Source organism: Anabrus simplex, chromosome 1 (genome assembly GCF_040414725.1).
Source record: "Anabrus simplex isolate iqAnaSimp1 chromosome 1, ASM4041472v1, whole genome shotgun sequence".
Taxonomy (NCBI): domain Eukaryota; kingdom Metazoa; phylum Arthropoda; class Insecta; order Orthoptera; family Tettigoniidae; genus Anabrus; species Anabrus simplex.
Window position 1 is genome coordinate 437667000 of NC_090265.1, and position 16001 is coordinate 437683000.

Below are 16001 nucleotides of genomic sequence, written 5' to 3' on the forward strand. Positions count from 1 at the left end.
TCAAATGGAAAAACCACCACTATGGAAAGAAGACAAGGCAGAAAGATGCTAGGAACATATTTATCAATTGAATCAGTGGAAAAAGTAGGTGATAATGTTCTGGAACAAGAAAAGGCTGTTGACACTGTTGAAATGGGAGTCAAGGTTCGATAGAGCTTTGAAAAACCTCAATAGGAGCATGGCACCTGGAATTGATGACATACCCTCATAATAACTGGCAGCTTTAGGAGAAACCAGCATGGCGAAACCACCATTTAGTGTGCAAGATGTATAATATAGGAGAGGTGCCATCTGATTTTAGACAGAATGCTTTATACTTGTTCCCAAGAAAGCAGGTGCTGACAAGTGTGAAAACTACCGCACCATTCCTTTAGTATCTCACGCTTCATTCTTTAATCGCCTATATTCTGTTCTGCCCTCCTAATTTTTTTACATTCCTGTACTTTCGTCATTTGTTCAATCAGGTCTAGTATCACCTGAGTTATCCATTGATCTTTATTTGAATTTGCTTTTCTAACATTTCTTCAGCAGCCCTACTGATCTCATTCTTTATGACTATCTACTTTTTATCTGTTGTGTTTATTTCAGCCTTTTTATTTAGTCCTTATGCAACATGTTCCTTGAAAAAATCCCACACTTTCTCTTCCTTCGACGTGTCTAGATCTCATCTCTTCACATTCCTTCCTTCATTCAATTTCAGCAACTTCAAATGGCATTTCATGACTATTTCTGTTCCTAGGAAGATCTTGTAATCCAACATTTGGTTTCTGACTCTCTGCCTACTCATAATGAAGTATGTTTGATACTTCTAGTGTCCCCAGGTCTTGTCAATATATACATCGGTCATTTGTGGTGTTTTGACCACTAATTAGAAAACAAAATTATAATCAGTGCAGAATTCTACCAGCCGACTTCCTGTTTCACCATCAATAGCGCCATTATACCCTCACACCATACGAATACTGCGGAAAGGTTTGGAGTTGAATGTAGGGTTTGGGGACGCAATCTAGTGATTAGAAATTATATACCATCACCTCTTCAAACCTGACGGCCAACATTCTGACAGTGAAAATGTTTTTCATCAACGGAACTCGAACTGGCTAACCACGGAGTCGGACCAGGAAGGCTTGACACGTTAACAATCATATCCCCAGGTGAGTGAATCTCTACAAGTACTGTATTTAATAAACACAAATATTCATAGAAATACAATTACAGTCGTGCTGGCGGTGGTAGTGACTGTTGCTTTTAGGGGAAGTACAACTAGGCAAATATCCTCTCCTAAACACCAATTACAACAGGAAATAGAAGAGGTTTTTATTTGTATTTTTATTTGTATTTTTATTTTTATTTTTTTATTTTTACTTTTATTTTTATTTCTATTTTTACAATTGGCTTTTCGTCTCACCGTCACAAACAGGTCTTGTGGCGACGATGGGATATGAAAGGGCGAGGTGAGAAGAAAGCGGTCGTAGCCTTAATTAATGTACAGCACCAGTATTTGCATGATGTGAAAATGAAAAACCAAGCAAAATCATCTTCAGGGACGCCGGCAGTCGGGCTCGAATCCACCATATCCCGAATGCAAGCTAACAGCTGCGCAACCCTAACCACACGACCAATTAGCTCGGTCAATAGAAGAGTTGCGACCGTTCGGAGAAAGACAGTGAATGTCTATAATGGCGTGTGAAAATGAACTACTGCCCAGGCATCGCAGATCGAATACTGCAAGTGTCGAAAGAGAGCAAGAGTTGATCTGGGAGGCCATATAGGTGAGATGAAAGTGAGGAGCTTGACACAAGATTCAGGTAGGTAATTTTGGTCGCTCGTAAGTTATGAGCCCCTTTTAGTCACCTCTTGCGATAGGGGATACTGTGGATGTATTATGCTCCCCCATTCACAGTGGGGAACATTTGCAATTGAATTAGCCATTCAGAGTGAATTGCAATGCTGACAACATTGATAAGAAACAACGGAAGAAAACCAAGGAAGTCCAATGGCAGAGGCATTAATGCGTGAAAAATGTAACAATCAACCCTCGAAGTGGCGGTCATTTATCCTGTAGTGGCAGCGATATTTTACCGGTGTTGCAGACTCTTAGTATAAATTGTGTTAAAAATGTTATGCATGTTATACACGCATAAACAGCACACCCTTTTATCCTAAAAAGTACAAGGAATAAGATGGTGATGATACTAAAACTGTTATTTATCATCCACAAAGTGTAAGACCAAAAATATATTGAATTTGTTTATATTATTTATTTTTGCAGAAGTTTTGCTATATATAATATGTTTATATTTAGGTGAATTTAAAAAATGACATATACAAAAGGAGCACCAGTTCAAAGTAAATAGTTGGGTACCGGTATACAGTTTATAACAATGTTCTTAGCTGCAAAAATTATACAACAATATATACAACAATTGCATGCTACCACTCGTACATTTCACTCAGAGTCACTTGGGTAGGCCTTCCTTTTTACTCCACGAATGTCAGGCCTCCAGAAGTGCACTAGTTTATGATAACACCTCTGGTGAATACCACCATTACATCCTGGACACCAGAATATAGACTTCTTCTTCTTCTTTTCTTGCAAGCACACAACGCATAGGCGATTGTTATTCCGTGACAATTTTTCGAGAGCGTGAGGGAGGCCTCCTGCATGACCTGTTGGCCTCACAAGTGGAATTGGGAACTGTTCATTTAGCAATCCCCTAACTGTACTGACCATGAAGTCTCGTCTTGCTAAAAGCTTATCAGTGTCCTTTATTTGTAGAATGTATGCGTCAAATAATGTCATATCTAGAAGATTTGTAAAAATTTGCTTCCAGTATCTTCTGGTGGGTCTGGAACAAGTGGCATGGAAAATTATGTACACCTTCCATGAAGATATTGTACTTATGAATCAGCAGTGGTTTCAACCCTTCATTTCCCTTTCGGCTCCTTACAACATTGTCCTCAGCGTGACATCCAGTTGTGAGACAATAAACTGGTTTCCGTGTTTTCGTCTCTTTATAAGCATCCAGTAGAACGTCACCTTGCCTAAAGTAAACGGTTTGCCTAGGTTCAAGTTTTGTACCTAAAACAATCTGAGACAGTCCCTTTGAAGATTTATTCACTGCCCCTGTGAGGAAAAGATTCAGTATTTCTGACGTGAATCCATATCAACACTTCAGATTGATATCAGAAGGAAAACTGGCGACTAAATATAGCTGCTCAGCTGAGACATACGTGTGGCCGGCCGGTGAGTATGTAGCTGCTAGCACAAGACAGCGGGATTATGACATTACTTGGCCAACGATTTACACTAGATTAGTGCAAGATGCTATTATACAAACTATTTCATGATTATGACCCCGAACATTTCGCCTTCAATTGATTCGTAATTAGCATATTTCGATAAATAATAATTCGATTATCGAAATAAAATGAAGAGCATGTCAAAACGCCTGTTATCAGGCGTTACCACTGGGCAAACGCATAAAACGCCTGATATCAGGCGTTTGCTACTTGGAGGGTTAAACGAATAGTGATCATAATAGACATGCTATTCTAACCCCTTTCTAGATGCGGGCCAAACGAAACAGTGAAATCGACTAGGACAAGCGGAGATATGTATTCAAAAGAAATGCTAAGTTCAGACGACGTCACTGATTCACTCTTCCCTTCAGTGAAACCTTAATTTGTAGTAACAAAGAAGTATTGAAACAACTGGACACAACGCTAATGAAGGAGTTTCCAGTGGGCAGAGGCTAAATGGTTACGTCACAGTGTCGTGTCGACGGAGCAGAGCTGTTGACAGATACGGCATCAAGCAGTAGTGCTTCAGCGAGGCGACAGGCAAGAGGTGTGGAACTGACATGTGAGTACTCAGCATCGCCCGTATCTCCTTTATAATCTCCAGACAAGGTTGTGCAAAACAGTTTCGTGATCTAACACCGCAACTAGACTTTGCTATGGATATTGCTACAGGTCCACTTAGTAACACCGTAACCAGACCCTGTCTTAATTATTGCTAGAGGTTCCACCGGGCGAGTTGGCCGTGAACTTGCATCCGGGAGATAGTGGGTTCGAATCCCACTGTCGGCAGCCCTGAAGATGGTTTCCCATTTTCAAACTGGCTGTACCTTAATTAAGGCCACGGCCGCTTCCTTTCAACTCCTATGCCTTCCCTATCCCATCCTCGTCATAAGATCTATCTGTGCCGGTGCGACGTAAAGTCACTAGCAAAATAATAATAATAATAATAAGAAGAAGAAGAATAAGAAGAAGAAGAAGAAGAATAATAATAAGAATAATAATAATAATAATAATAATAATAATAATAATAATAATAATAATAATAATAAGCTAGAGGTTCGGGCGAATTTGAAAATATAAACATATAAGCGTGTAGCTTTACGTTACTCTCAACATCGCGATCATAACCGCATACACAAAACAGGGGATCATGTATACATTGCAAGAAATATCGAGGCATTTCATATCAAGTGTTACAAAATCCTTGCAGTTGTTAATGGGGTTAGTACTAGGGCTGAAAAGATTCTGGGAGAGTATCAGGCTAACTTCAGTGGACCATCCATGTGTACAATTTCGGAGGAAACCTATGAATATAATGCATGCATTGGGCATCTCTACATACATCCTAAACAGGCACAGGACAGAGTTTAAAAAATATATGTTCTGTAGGAAATTAGACTTCAGTTTAGTTCAAAAGTTGATCACTGAGCAAGTGGCCGTGCGGTTAGGGTCGCGCAGCTGTGAGCTTGCATTCGGGAGATAGTGGGTTCGAACCCCACTGTCGGCAGCCCTGAAGATGGTTTTCCGTGGTTTCCAATTTTCACACCAGCAAATGCTGGGACTGTACCTTAATGAAGGCCACGGCCGCTACCTTCCCAATCTCCCACCCTTCCGTCGCCGAAAACCTTCGATGTGTTAGTGCGACGCTAAATATATAGCAAAAAATGTTGATCAGATTGATGCAAATAACTTCGGACCGTGGTAAGAGCCAAGTGAACGCACAGGATTCTTTATCGGGGGAATTCTAAACTGAAGAAGGCCTGAGATAAAGTAATCCATTAACCCCAGTTTTGTTAAACTTACAAGGGGAAGCCACAGCTATGGAATAACCGATTTTGTCCAAACATTGGAAGATTGATCTACGTCAAAAATAAACAGATACGTGTCCGAGGGTTTGAACCAATGGCCTTTATTTAATGATAAAATGGGCCTTCAACTTTAACATACTGCATACCAGTTGGCGGTATGGGTGTGAGTAACTGTAATACCTTTGGGCTAGTGGTCAGAGTCCCTGATTTCCACGCGACCGTCCTGAGTTCGAGGTTTTGTAGTGCCTCATTATTTGCTTCTTTCTTTTCTTATCTTTTGTCTGTTTTCCTTTGTCCATGTACTGTAGAATGATGAATGCGCGGATTAAATGTAAGTTGTATTACAAACTCGTTTACTGCCTTCCGGTCTTACCACTCGTGGCTTAACTGATCTTCGCGTTTTCCATTACGGTATTTTTATAACCACTACCGTGTACTGTTTACGTTTTACAAAGAAAGTTCAGACTGAGTCGGTAGTGAACTGTTTGTTATGATACAATTTGTACTTTTTCCTTTCTTCCTGAATTCGTTCACCCTCCAGGGTTGGTTTTCCCTCGGACTCAGTGTGGGATTCCACGTCTACCGCCGCCAGGGCAGGGTCCTGGAGCGTGAGACTCTGGGTCAGGGATACAACTGGGAAGGAGGACCAGTACTCGTCCAGATGTTTTCACCTGATATGCTGAACAGGGGCTTTGTGGGGGAATAGGAAAATCGGAAGGGGTAGACAAGGAGGACGGAAGGAAGCTGCCGTTGCCTTAAGTTAGGTACCATCCCGGCATTTACCTGGAGGAGAAGTGGGAAACCACGGAAAACCACTTCGAGGATGGTTGAGGTGGGAATCGAAGTTCCCTCTTTTCAGTTGAATTCCCGAGGTCTGTGAACCCCATTCCGGACCTCGTACCACTTTTCAAATTTCGCGGCAGAGCCGGAAATCGAACTCGGGCTTCCGGGGGTGGCAGCTAATCACACTAAACATTACACCACAGAGGCGGACCAATTTGTATTTAACCTGTGCATTTCATTACATGAAAAAAGAAAAAAGTACAAAAGTGGCGCTGGTGTGCCTCAAAGCCGAGACGACCGCGTGGAAGTCAGGAATGCTGACCACTAGAACAGCACTGCTAGAGATACTCGCACGCAACCAAATTGCTAACAGGGATTGCAGGTTGTTCAATTTAAAGGCTCGTTTTCTCGTTAAATAAGGGCCCTTATATGTTTATTTTTGACGTAAAAATGTGAAGGAAATCGGTGACTCCGTAGCTGTAGTCTTACACTGGGAGCCTTGGAGAAAGCAATCAGAGTCGAAATCACAAACCCTAGATATAGCACTTATACATACGTACATGCATACATCTTTATTGTACACTCGCATTTTAGATTTTCATTCTCGGAGGTGCAGTTGATTAATCGTTGCCTTTCGGTTCGATCCTGGCTGATGTTGGTGGCATCAACATAAGTTTCGAATCCGGTTGAATCACACGTTGGAATTTTCAAATGATGTGCTCCTTTCTGGTCTACATTTAACATTCGCAGTTGCAACATATCAGTGCCGTACGCAGAATTTCGTCAAAGAAGGGATTAATCTGTACATTCCTGACGGTCGGTACCAAGAACTGGTGCATCCTTTGATTGTACACGTAATTACTTAGCAGCCAGTCAACGCAAGAATTACATAATTATTGTCTAATAACTATAAACCAGATGCATGTCCATTGAACATTTGCAAGAATTCGTGCGTATATTTTCAGCACACAAAACACGTGTGCTTGGAATTCAATAGTTTATTATTATTATTATTAGTAGTAGTAGTAGTATTAGGCTGGAATTATTTATGTTCGCAGATGTTACTTCGAATGTGAGAAACTGACGTACGTATAAAATTTTATGATTCAGTTTATAGGCTAAAGAAAAGATCAGATATCCAAGGTAAGGTAGGGGTGGGTAGGGAAGACGGGTGTTGAAGGACCCGGAAAAGGAAAATTCTTCCGTACTACACTGCAACACATTGACGGGACTTACGACTGGAACGGTTTTTGATGGGTATATATAAATCTTCTGACGTTAGCAAATGTATCCGGTCTTAGCCTAAACCCCTGACCAAGACGGCTCCATCGAAGCTTGAAATAGTTGGGACAAGCTGAAGAAAGGGATTCGGGAAAGCTTTTAACAATATCTGTCAAAATCCTAACTAGGAAGCGTGTAGTTATACATATAGTAGCTTTTGATACCTGACACTTGCACCTACACGGAGTTTTCGATGTGACCTACCCAGTTTATCCTTCCTAAACAGTACCACTTTAGTAATCATAACGTACAGTAAAGGTCAAATTCTCCGAGTTTTTTTATCACCTGGAAGCGTTGTCTACTGATAAAAGCGGAAGTGTACTCCACGTTATGTTCGCGTGGGTGGCAAGGCCGTGCGGTAATAGCGTCGCACCATTTCCTCCTCAAAGCCTGTTTCTACGAATGTTGAATAGCTTTACAACCAGCAGTATTCTAAGCCGCAACTAGTCACGTAAAATAATTCTCTACAGGGGCGTAAACGTAGAAGAGGTTGACGGGAGGAGATTGAAAGGACGAAAAATCTTCATAAGACTGATCTAAATATAACTCAGTGTACTAGGTGTTTAATTTGAAGTGCTTTTATGTCCCACTATTTTTTCGGTTTTTGGAGATTCCGAGGAGCAGGAATTTTGTCGTACAGGAGTTATTTTACTAGCCAGTAAATCTACCGACGCGAGGCTAGCATATTTGAGCACCTTCAAGTACCACAGGACTGAGCTGGAATGAAATATGCCAATTTGAGCTCAGGACAGTTCTACCGTCTGAAGTATTGAGCTTGCCTGTCAGGTGTCTAACGTCCCAACAACACACGTAGATATTCGACAACAAAAGGTTGCTTGGTATGAAAATGAGGAACGATGAAAAACCATTATCAGCGCTACCGACGATGAAATTCGAACCCGCTATCTCTTAACTGCAAACTTACATCTCCATGGTCCGTACATAATATAGTCAGCTCTTTCAGCCTGAATAAATCTAAGTTACATGACGTATTGTGCCAACGATATACAATTTGAAAGAATTGGAGGTATCAAGGAACATCTCAGCTAAGTTTGGTCCTTTCATTTCTCCCTCAGTTCTGGAGCAGATGTCTGTAACATGAACATTTGTACCGTTTAGACAATTTCAAGCATCGTTCGTTAAATGTGACGTCTTCCAGGATGACTGTGTACCTAAGGAATTAGAATCAAGGTTTAAGAAATCTAACTAGCTATTTGCTTTACGTCGCACCGACACAGATGGGTCTTATGGCGACGATGGGATAGGTAAGACCCAGGAGTGGGAAGGAAGCGATCGTGGCCTTAATGAAGGTACAGTCCAAGCATTTGCCTGGTGTGAGAATAGGCAACCACGGAAAACCATCTTCAGGGCTGCCGACAGTAGGATTTTTTTTCTAGTTGCTTTACGTCGCACCGACACAGATGGATCTTATGGCGACGATGGGACAGGAAAGACCTACGAATGGGAAGAAAGCGGCCATGGCCTTATTTAAGGTGCAGCCCCAGTATTTGCCTGGTGTGAAATCTAGAAATCTAACAACACGAATTCACAGTTTCAAAAGAGATGATTTCGCAGTCTAAAATTATCCATTTATCAGTTTGTTTTCAGACTAGAATTGCTGTACGGACTGAAGACCGGTTAGACTGGAAATATTGTAAGCATAAATTAGAGGTACTTTGGCACAAAAGATGATCGTAGGGGCGAATATGGGCCTATGTAGTGTTCGAAGCTTATTCACAATAAGAGAAAACAGAGATTGAGAGAGCACTTTGAATAATGTCATACTACTACTACTACTAAACGTTTTCATTCCTCCCCTGAAGGGGGAGGATGGCCTCTTAGAGGGTGACGTCGTCTCTCAGGCCGGGAGGTTAGTTATGGTGAAGGAGATGTGCGGAAGAGGTGGGGCGGGGGGGGGCGGCCGTGACCTATACTACGAACTGTCCCGGTAATGTTGTACTTCTTAACTGGAGTTAGTGGATCAGACGGTGTTTTTCATAGGGTGGAATGCTAGCTTTCTGGGCGGGTTTAATACCGACGCACCTGATGTATATTGCTCAAATTCACCAAACTCGTACAGGATAAAATTTCCAATAACTTGGAGTCTCCGAAATCAGTCAAATTGGCAGTAGGACGTAAAATTCGATAACATTAAACATTGAAAGTTCGTGGTGAGTTTAAACATTGAATGTTGGTGGTGAGCCGAAGTGGAGACTAAACTCGTGAGTTCAAAGCCGGCAGAATTAGTCGAGACGTTCAGCATTCCAACGTGAGCATGTAAAAGGACACAACTGTTATTTAACCGACAGAATTAAAAACTCGGTCATAGATCATCCAAGAAGGATCGGTTTCTCTGTCATCTGGTACGGAGCGTCGAAACTAAAACACAGGCAGTTTAAATAGCGTTAAATCAATATATCTTCAGCACAGCAGCTGAGGTCATACGATTGTTCTTCTTCTTATTTATTTATTTAATTTCTTATTTATTAATTTATTTATTTATTTTTATTTATTTATTTATTGATTTATTTATTTATTTATTTATTTATTGTTCAACAGGCACTTCTGCCCACTTACAGGGCATTCTCATTTTTTATTTCTAATGTTATAAATAATATAGGGTAAAAATTAAAATATGAGACCTTATACTATACTTATGAACTATGGATAGTGATAAGTACGTGTTTCACCTTAATATTTTAATTTCTCATAAAAATATGCATAGTTAATATAAATGAATCTAAGGACTAAACTATTCATTGTACACAAGTATGGTATTCTATTTAATTTATGTCTTCTCTGTGTGAGTTCCCTTCTGACTGACCTTAAGAAGACACTCTACTCGTGAATATTCGACTCCTTGGCTCAATGGTCAGCGTTGAGGCCTTCCGTTCAGAAGGTCCCGGGTTCGATTCCCGGCCTTCTCGGGGATTTTAATTGGATCTGATTAAGTCTCCTGGCTCGGGGAATGCGTATATGTGTTTGTCCCAACAATCTCCACTTGAGATTCAGACAACGCACCACACTACCAATCGCCACAGAAACACGCAATAGTAATTAAATCCCTCCACAGGGGGGTTTGCGCCAGGAAGGGCATCCGGCCATAGAACAGGGCCAAAACCACATGTGTGACACAGCTCGCACCCGCGACCCCACACGTGTGGGAAATGCGGTGGAATTATTATTATTATTATTATTATTATTATTATTATTATTATTATTATTATTATTATTAAAATGGGATTGCCAAGGTTTTGCAAACCTATTAGTAGGAAGAGAACAAGATTGACCAGGTCGGATATGAAATTTGAAAGTGAGGAGTTCGACGTAAGTGAACAATGCCAGACTTAGTTGGAAGCCTGTGGTCAACAACACAAGCTGCCCAATTTGAGAGCTCCTGGGGGATGTATGTATGTATGTATGTATGTATATATGTATGTATGTATGTATGTATGTATGTATGTATGTATGTATGTATGTATGTATGTATGTATGTATGTATGTATGTATGTATTATGTATGTATGTATGTATGTATGTATGTATGTATGTATGTATGTATGTATGTATGTATGTATGTATGTATGTATGTATGTATGTATGTATGTATTGAACCCATGACCTTTGTGCCCTAAGAACATTATGCATAATGTAACAATTAAACTAAAAGTTGGATTCTTGATAGCATGGATTTGACACGTGACGAGGGGGTGATTACCTTCGGTCCCACGCTCTGGGGTACGTGACGTCAGCCACACGTGTCAACAGCGGAAGAATCTCAAATCATTTTTGTGAACTAGTTCAAAGCGCGTGTACATGGCGTGACCCAATCCAAGTCAAAAAAATATAGTGCCTATCAAAGGAGGTCAATCATCTCACAAATCGAACCCGTGAAAATTTTAAATGTCCATGAACACTACCGCCAGAAATGTAGCAAGCATGTAGTCACTTTCAAAACTCTTGAAATTACAGTGTAGGTAAGTCAGAAAATTTATAGAAATTTTCTTGGCGGCAAAGGGAGAGATCCGAAGAGAGGGGATAACTGCTATAAATATGAAGGGACGCCATGACGAAGTCTCCTTCTCCGGCATTTGTGATACAAAGCGGAAGAAAAATTGTTGAGCTGCTCTACGAAATCAAACAACGAAAGTAGACTGAGTTCAACTGCAGATTTCAGCCAGTGTGGCTAGGTCTTGTCTCCATGAGGAAATAGTTTTCTTGAGTGAAATAATTGTACCAGATAGGACGGTCAAAGTACTGAATAAATTCTAATGTGATTAAGTAATCCGTGTGCGGAAATGATTATAGTCCATCGTGTGCTCTCAGCAAACAAGTGAAGGGTATTTTCTTTTTTTAATGCTTTATTCCAGGAAACCTGAAGAAAATTAATAATGAACTGTGAAGCCATGAATGTAAAAATAGCTAAATAAAATGCCAGGGTCGCAGTTGAGCCCTATGACTACATGAGGTAGGTGACTTTCCATCTTACTACCTCTTATATCTTGTCTCGTGATCTCTAAAAGTGTATTTGAATGGGGATATACGACGCAGTGGTCACCCCTACCAAGTTTTGTAAATGTGAGAGTACGACTAAAAGAGTCATTTGTTTTATTTTCCACTTGGATAAAATTTTGAAGTCTTGCGAGTTCCGTATAATGTTGTAAAAAGTTATTGAATAGGGTTCCGAAGTGATATCACGTCCAATGTAGATCGTCATCCGTGTGAGTGTACTGCCTATATTTTGTGATGCCAAATTAAGATGTTCAGTCGACGTAAATTTTTCCTGTCTGCAATTTGACGTTAATAATAATAATCCATGGTCACTCATTTTCAATCGAGTGGAAGCGCGCTGTCGGGTGAGAACCTAGAGTGATGAATTTGGTCACGAAGAGAAACGTTTTTCTAGGCTCATTTTAAACTGTGTCTGACTGACAATAAAAGATCTAGTAGAATGTTTCAGTCAGTTTGTTCATAAAAAAATCAAGTTATTAAATACGATCTCATTTATGCGAAGTTATTCATGAGTAATGCATTGTGCCATATTAGACGTCGAGATTTCTAGTAAGGATTTTATTCCAGTTCTTTGTCGATGATAATTGTGGAGCTGGGAAACAGAGGTTAGTTTTGTTGATATGAGATGTGCGAATCAGGTTAGAGTCCTGTCATTGAAGCCGGGACATGGAGGCCCGAGGAATGTTTTATATGAGTTGAGATGAGATGTGCGAATCAGGTTAGAGTCCTGTCATTGAAGCCGGGACATGATAGCCCGAGGAATATTTTATAATGTTGAGAATGGAAAGAAATTCATAGAAATCCATAGCGGTATTAATAGGCGACGCGTATAATTAGTGTGGGCATCTTGAAGCTTAATCTGTGCATTTTGTGGGTTAGAATATCGTATTTGTTTAATTGTGTCGGCAGAGTTTAAAGAGAGCATTTTGAGAAGCCAGTCAGCTGGAACACCCCAGGTGTTTCATGTAACTGCTAAGCGGACTTGGGGGTGAGAGGCCTCAACTGTGATAACGCGACAGGCGTGGAATTAAGATTGCACTGTATTCTCGGCCGGGAAAACGTTAAAATGCTGGATTTAGTTGAAATTCATAGCCGGTAATGATCTGAGTATTGTGAAATACTGTCATTGTGGACGTAATGAACATTTGAAATCACGAACTTTGAGTATAAGGAACGGAGTAACCAAATTCAGGGTTGTCCAAAATATAGAGCGATGGTCGTGATGATCGGTTTGTCTGTGAGGGGTGTGCAAAATTCATAAATGGTATGACGAGATATGACATCGTAATTATATGGCGAGTTGTTTGGTTTGTACGTAGATTCTTAGGATATCCAAGTGTTAATAACGGTTAGGACTAGATTAGATTTTAAAAGTGAGATCAGGAGACAAGATATATAACTGGACATGAATTATGTAACAATTCTTTTCCAGCCAGATAAACATCACAATATTGAATTTACATCACAGCTGCGTAGGAATTTGTGAAGAAACCAGAGTCCACGGAGATAAAATTTACTGATCTTTAACATTTCGTTAAATCATTTAAATTTATTAAATTATTAAATTTAGTGAAACCGCATTTTGAAATAACTTTAATCAAGCGAATAACTTGGAGATGCATTCTGGAAATTTTAGTTTGTTTTCTGGTGGAATATTAAAAAATAAAGTAACGTTTAAGGGGACATATCCGAAGGAAATGGATTTGACTGCCACAAGGTTTGTGAGCATTGCTATTGTTGTAATTATTGAACTTTGATTGATTGAGCAGTGAATGTGCTGGATAGTAAAGTGGAACTTTGGTCATCAACCGATGTAACTTAATTGTGTTTAGCCTTCAGCCTAGAAACTTGGATGGTCAGGGGGTCATCAACCTCAGTGACTTAGATTAGGGCCATATGCCATTGTAGCATCATTTCCTTGCGGTCATCATCCACAATGACTTTAAAGTAACTTAGAAGATTAGATGTCGGTCCATGACATAGACGCAGGTCACATCGATTCAATTAAGGGTCCATGCCGTAGAACCACTGTGTGGCACACACCAATTGGACTGCCTTAATTATACCCAGAGTCCAGAGTTCGTGTTACGAGGGCTGGACCATAACGAATCACTATGGTGGTACATGTGGTCTCACATGGAAGCCGAATTTAAGGATTTCCAGACTTTCCTTTCTTAATGATTAATAATTGAGACAATGGTTTCTAGTATGAATGCCCGTCAGGCAGTTACGTTAAAGTCTCACACCAGTGTTCTGACGTTTATGTAAAAATGATTGTGGTGTCCAGTGGACACAATTGACTTCTATGATACTGTTGACATACCAAAAATGCTTCGAAATTTTCCTGAATAAATAGGAATCTTTTAAATAGACCTTTCATTCCAGTAGATAGATTAGAATTACTGAACCCTACCATTACTTCAGCAAGTGACGAAGAACCCGACACGACCCAAGAGACAGATCTCATGAACTTTGCTGATAGGTAAGAAAGGTAGGTATCCCTCAATATGGACCTAAAGGGTTCAGTATGTATAATGCAAGACTGCTGAGTCCATTACGCGGGGATGATTACAATTTACTCAATCGAAGGGACTTTACTGCTGTTTTATGAGGGTAGAAATGAACTGCGTCGTTGGAGGACATTCAATCGCCTTTTGCGCGATGTATTAACATAAGTGTAATACATAGGAAACACGATCTATGTAATACATAGGGGGTAATGGGATTTTGTGATCATCCTATATGTTATATTTTCTTTGCTAGCGGTTTAACGTTGCACATTTAGGTGTTCGGTGATAATAGGATACGGTAGGGATACGGCTGGGAAATGGCCGTGGCCTAAGTAAGATAGAGCCACGTGTGGAAATGGGAAAACATTGGAAAATCATCTTCAGCGATACTAGTGGTGAGATTCGATTTACAATGTACGACCGGTAAACGCGTGACCTACTCGCTTGTTACATAATATCTTATGTTGACAACATGACGGCTCGAAGTTGCTTGCAATGATGTAGTCGCGTAGCGTTTGTGATTGGCATGGTATCTGTTCACTGCAAAATCGTTTTAAGTGGAGGTATAATGTCTTTCCCATCATCTGAAAAATGTATGTACTATACTGTACCCCTGAAACTACTGCAGAAAAGGCTATTTTAAGAGAAAAGTTTTTATACAGTGTTCAAAGGATTTTTAAATTATCTGGTGTAGTACAGCCCTCCGTCGTGCGGCCGATTTAGCACTGTCCGATCTGACCCATTCAGTCCGGTGGCCCTCCGAAACTCCTGATAGAACGAGGTGCCTACGACGTGCAGAAAGAAAGAAAGAAACACCGATCCTCCCTGCGATTTATTTTGCGTGAGCGAGAGCAGCAGTGTCGCAATTCGAATACGGTAAGTAGCAGAGATGGGTACTAAGTAGCAGAGATGGGTACTTTTGTCACGTTTACCTCAGGTCTACACGTGCTGTCTAAACACCGACCTTACCGACACGACAAATTCCTCTTATAGGACAAATATAGAACCTGATCTGGCTTTATCGTCACTATGTGTCTCAAACATTCGCCTACGGTGCATACTGTGAACGTGTTTCAGGTGCCGTGACATATTCTGTAAAATCGGAGTATACAAAACTTTTCTAGCTTTGTATAAGTCAGACAATAAGATAGATTTTAGTACGACTTTACTTCAGCGGTTTTATAATTGTATTTTTAATTTGAAGAAAATGTTCATATTAACAATTCAGTAGTTTGTCAAATAGAGGTAAGTATTTTATTAAGATGTGAAATGCTAGAAGCTACGAGTTATGAGTACTCAAGCTACGAAACTCTGAATTTTTAACCAAATACTGCACATAGGCGGTCATCATATCTTCTTATTATTATTATTCTTTTCATACCGCTTTTCCCACAACTGTGAGGTCGCAGGTGCGAACTGCGTCGCACATGTTAATTTGGCCCTGTTTTACGGCCGGATGCCTTTCCTGACGCCCACCCTATCTGGAAGGATGTAATCACTATTGCGTGTTTATGTGGTGGTTGGTTGTGTGGTATGTTGTCTGAATATGAAGAGAAGAGTGTTGGGACGGACACAAACACCCAGTCCCCGAGTTAGAAGAATTAATCAGAAGCTATGAAAATCCCCGACACGGCCGGGAATCGAACCCGGGACCCTCTGAAACGAAGGCCAGTACGCTGATCGTCCAGCCATTAAGTTGGACAGAGGCAAAACTTCTATGATCCGTATTTGGTAAAATTCACAAAATAGGCATCATAGCCGTTCGCAAAATGTTAAGAACAAACTCCTTTTTTTATTTTTTATTT

General features: G+C 40.4%; 1 protein-coding gene across 1 annotated transcript in view; it reads left to right on the top strand.

Moving 5' to 3' along the window:
- The first annotated feature begins 3803 nt into the window (after nt 1-3803).
- Nucleotides 3804-16001, top strand: part of LOC136867040 (uncharacterized) — a 121912-nt gene continuing 109714 nt past the window's right edge. The window contains exon 1 of the mRNA XM_067144144.2: nt 3804-3865. The gene's annotated coding sequence lies outside the window, so the exon portion shown is untranslated. The remainder of the gene's footprint in view (nt 3866-16001) is intronic.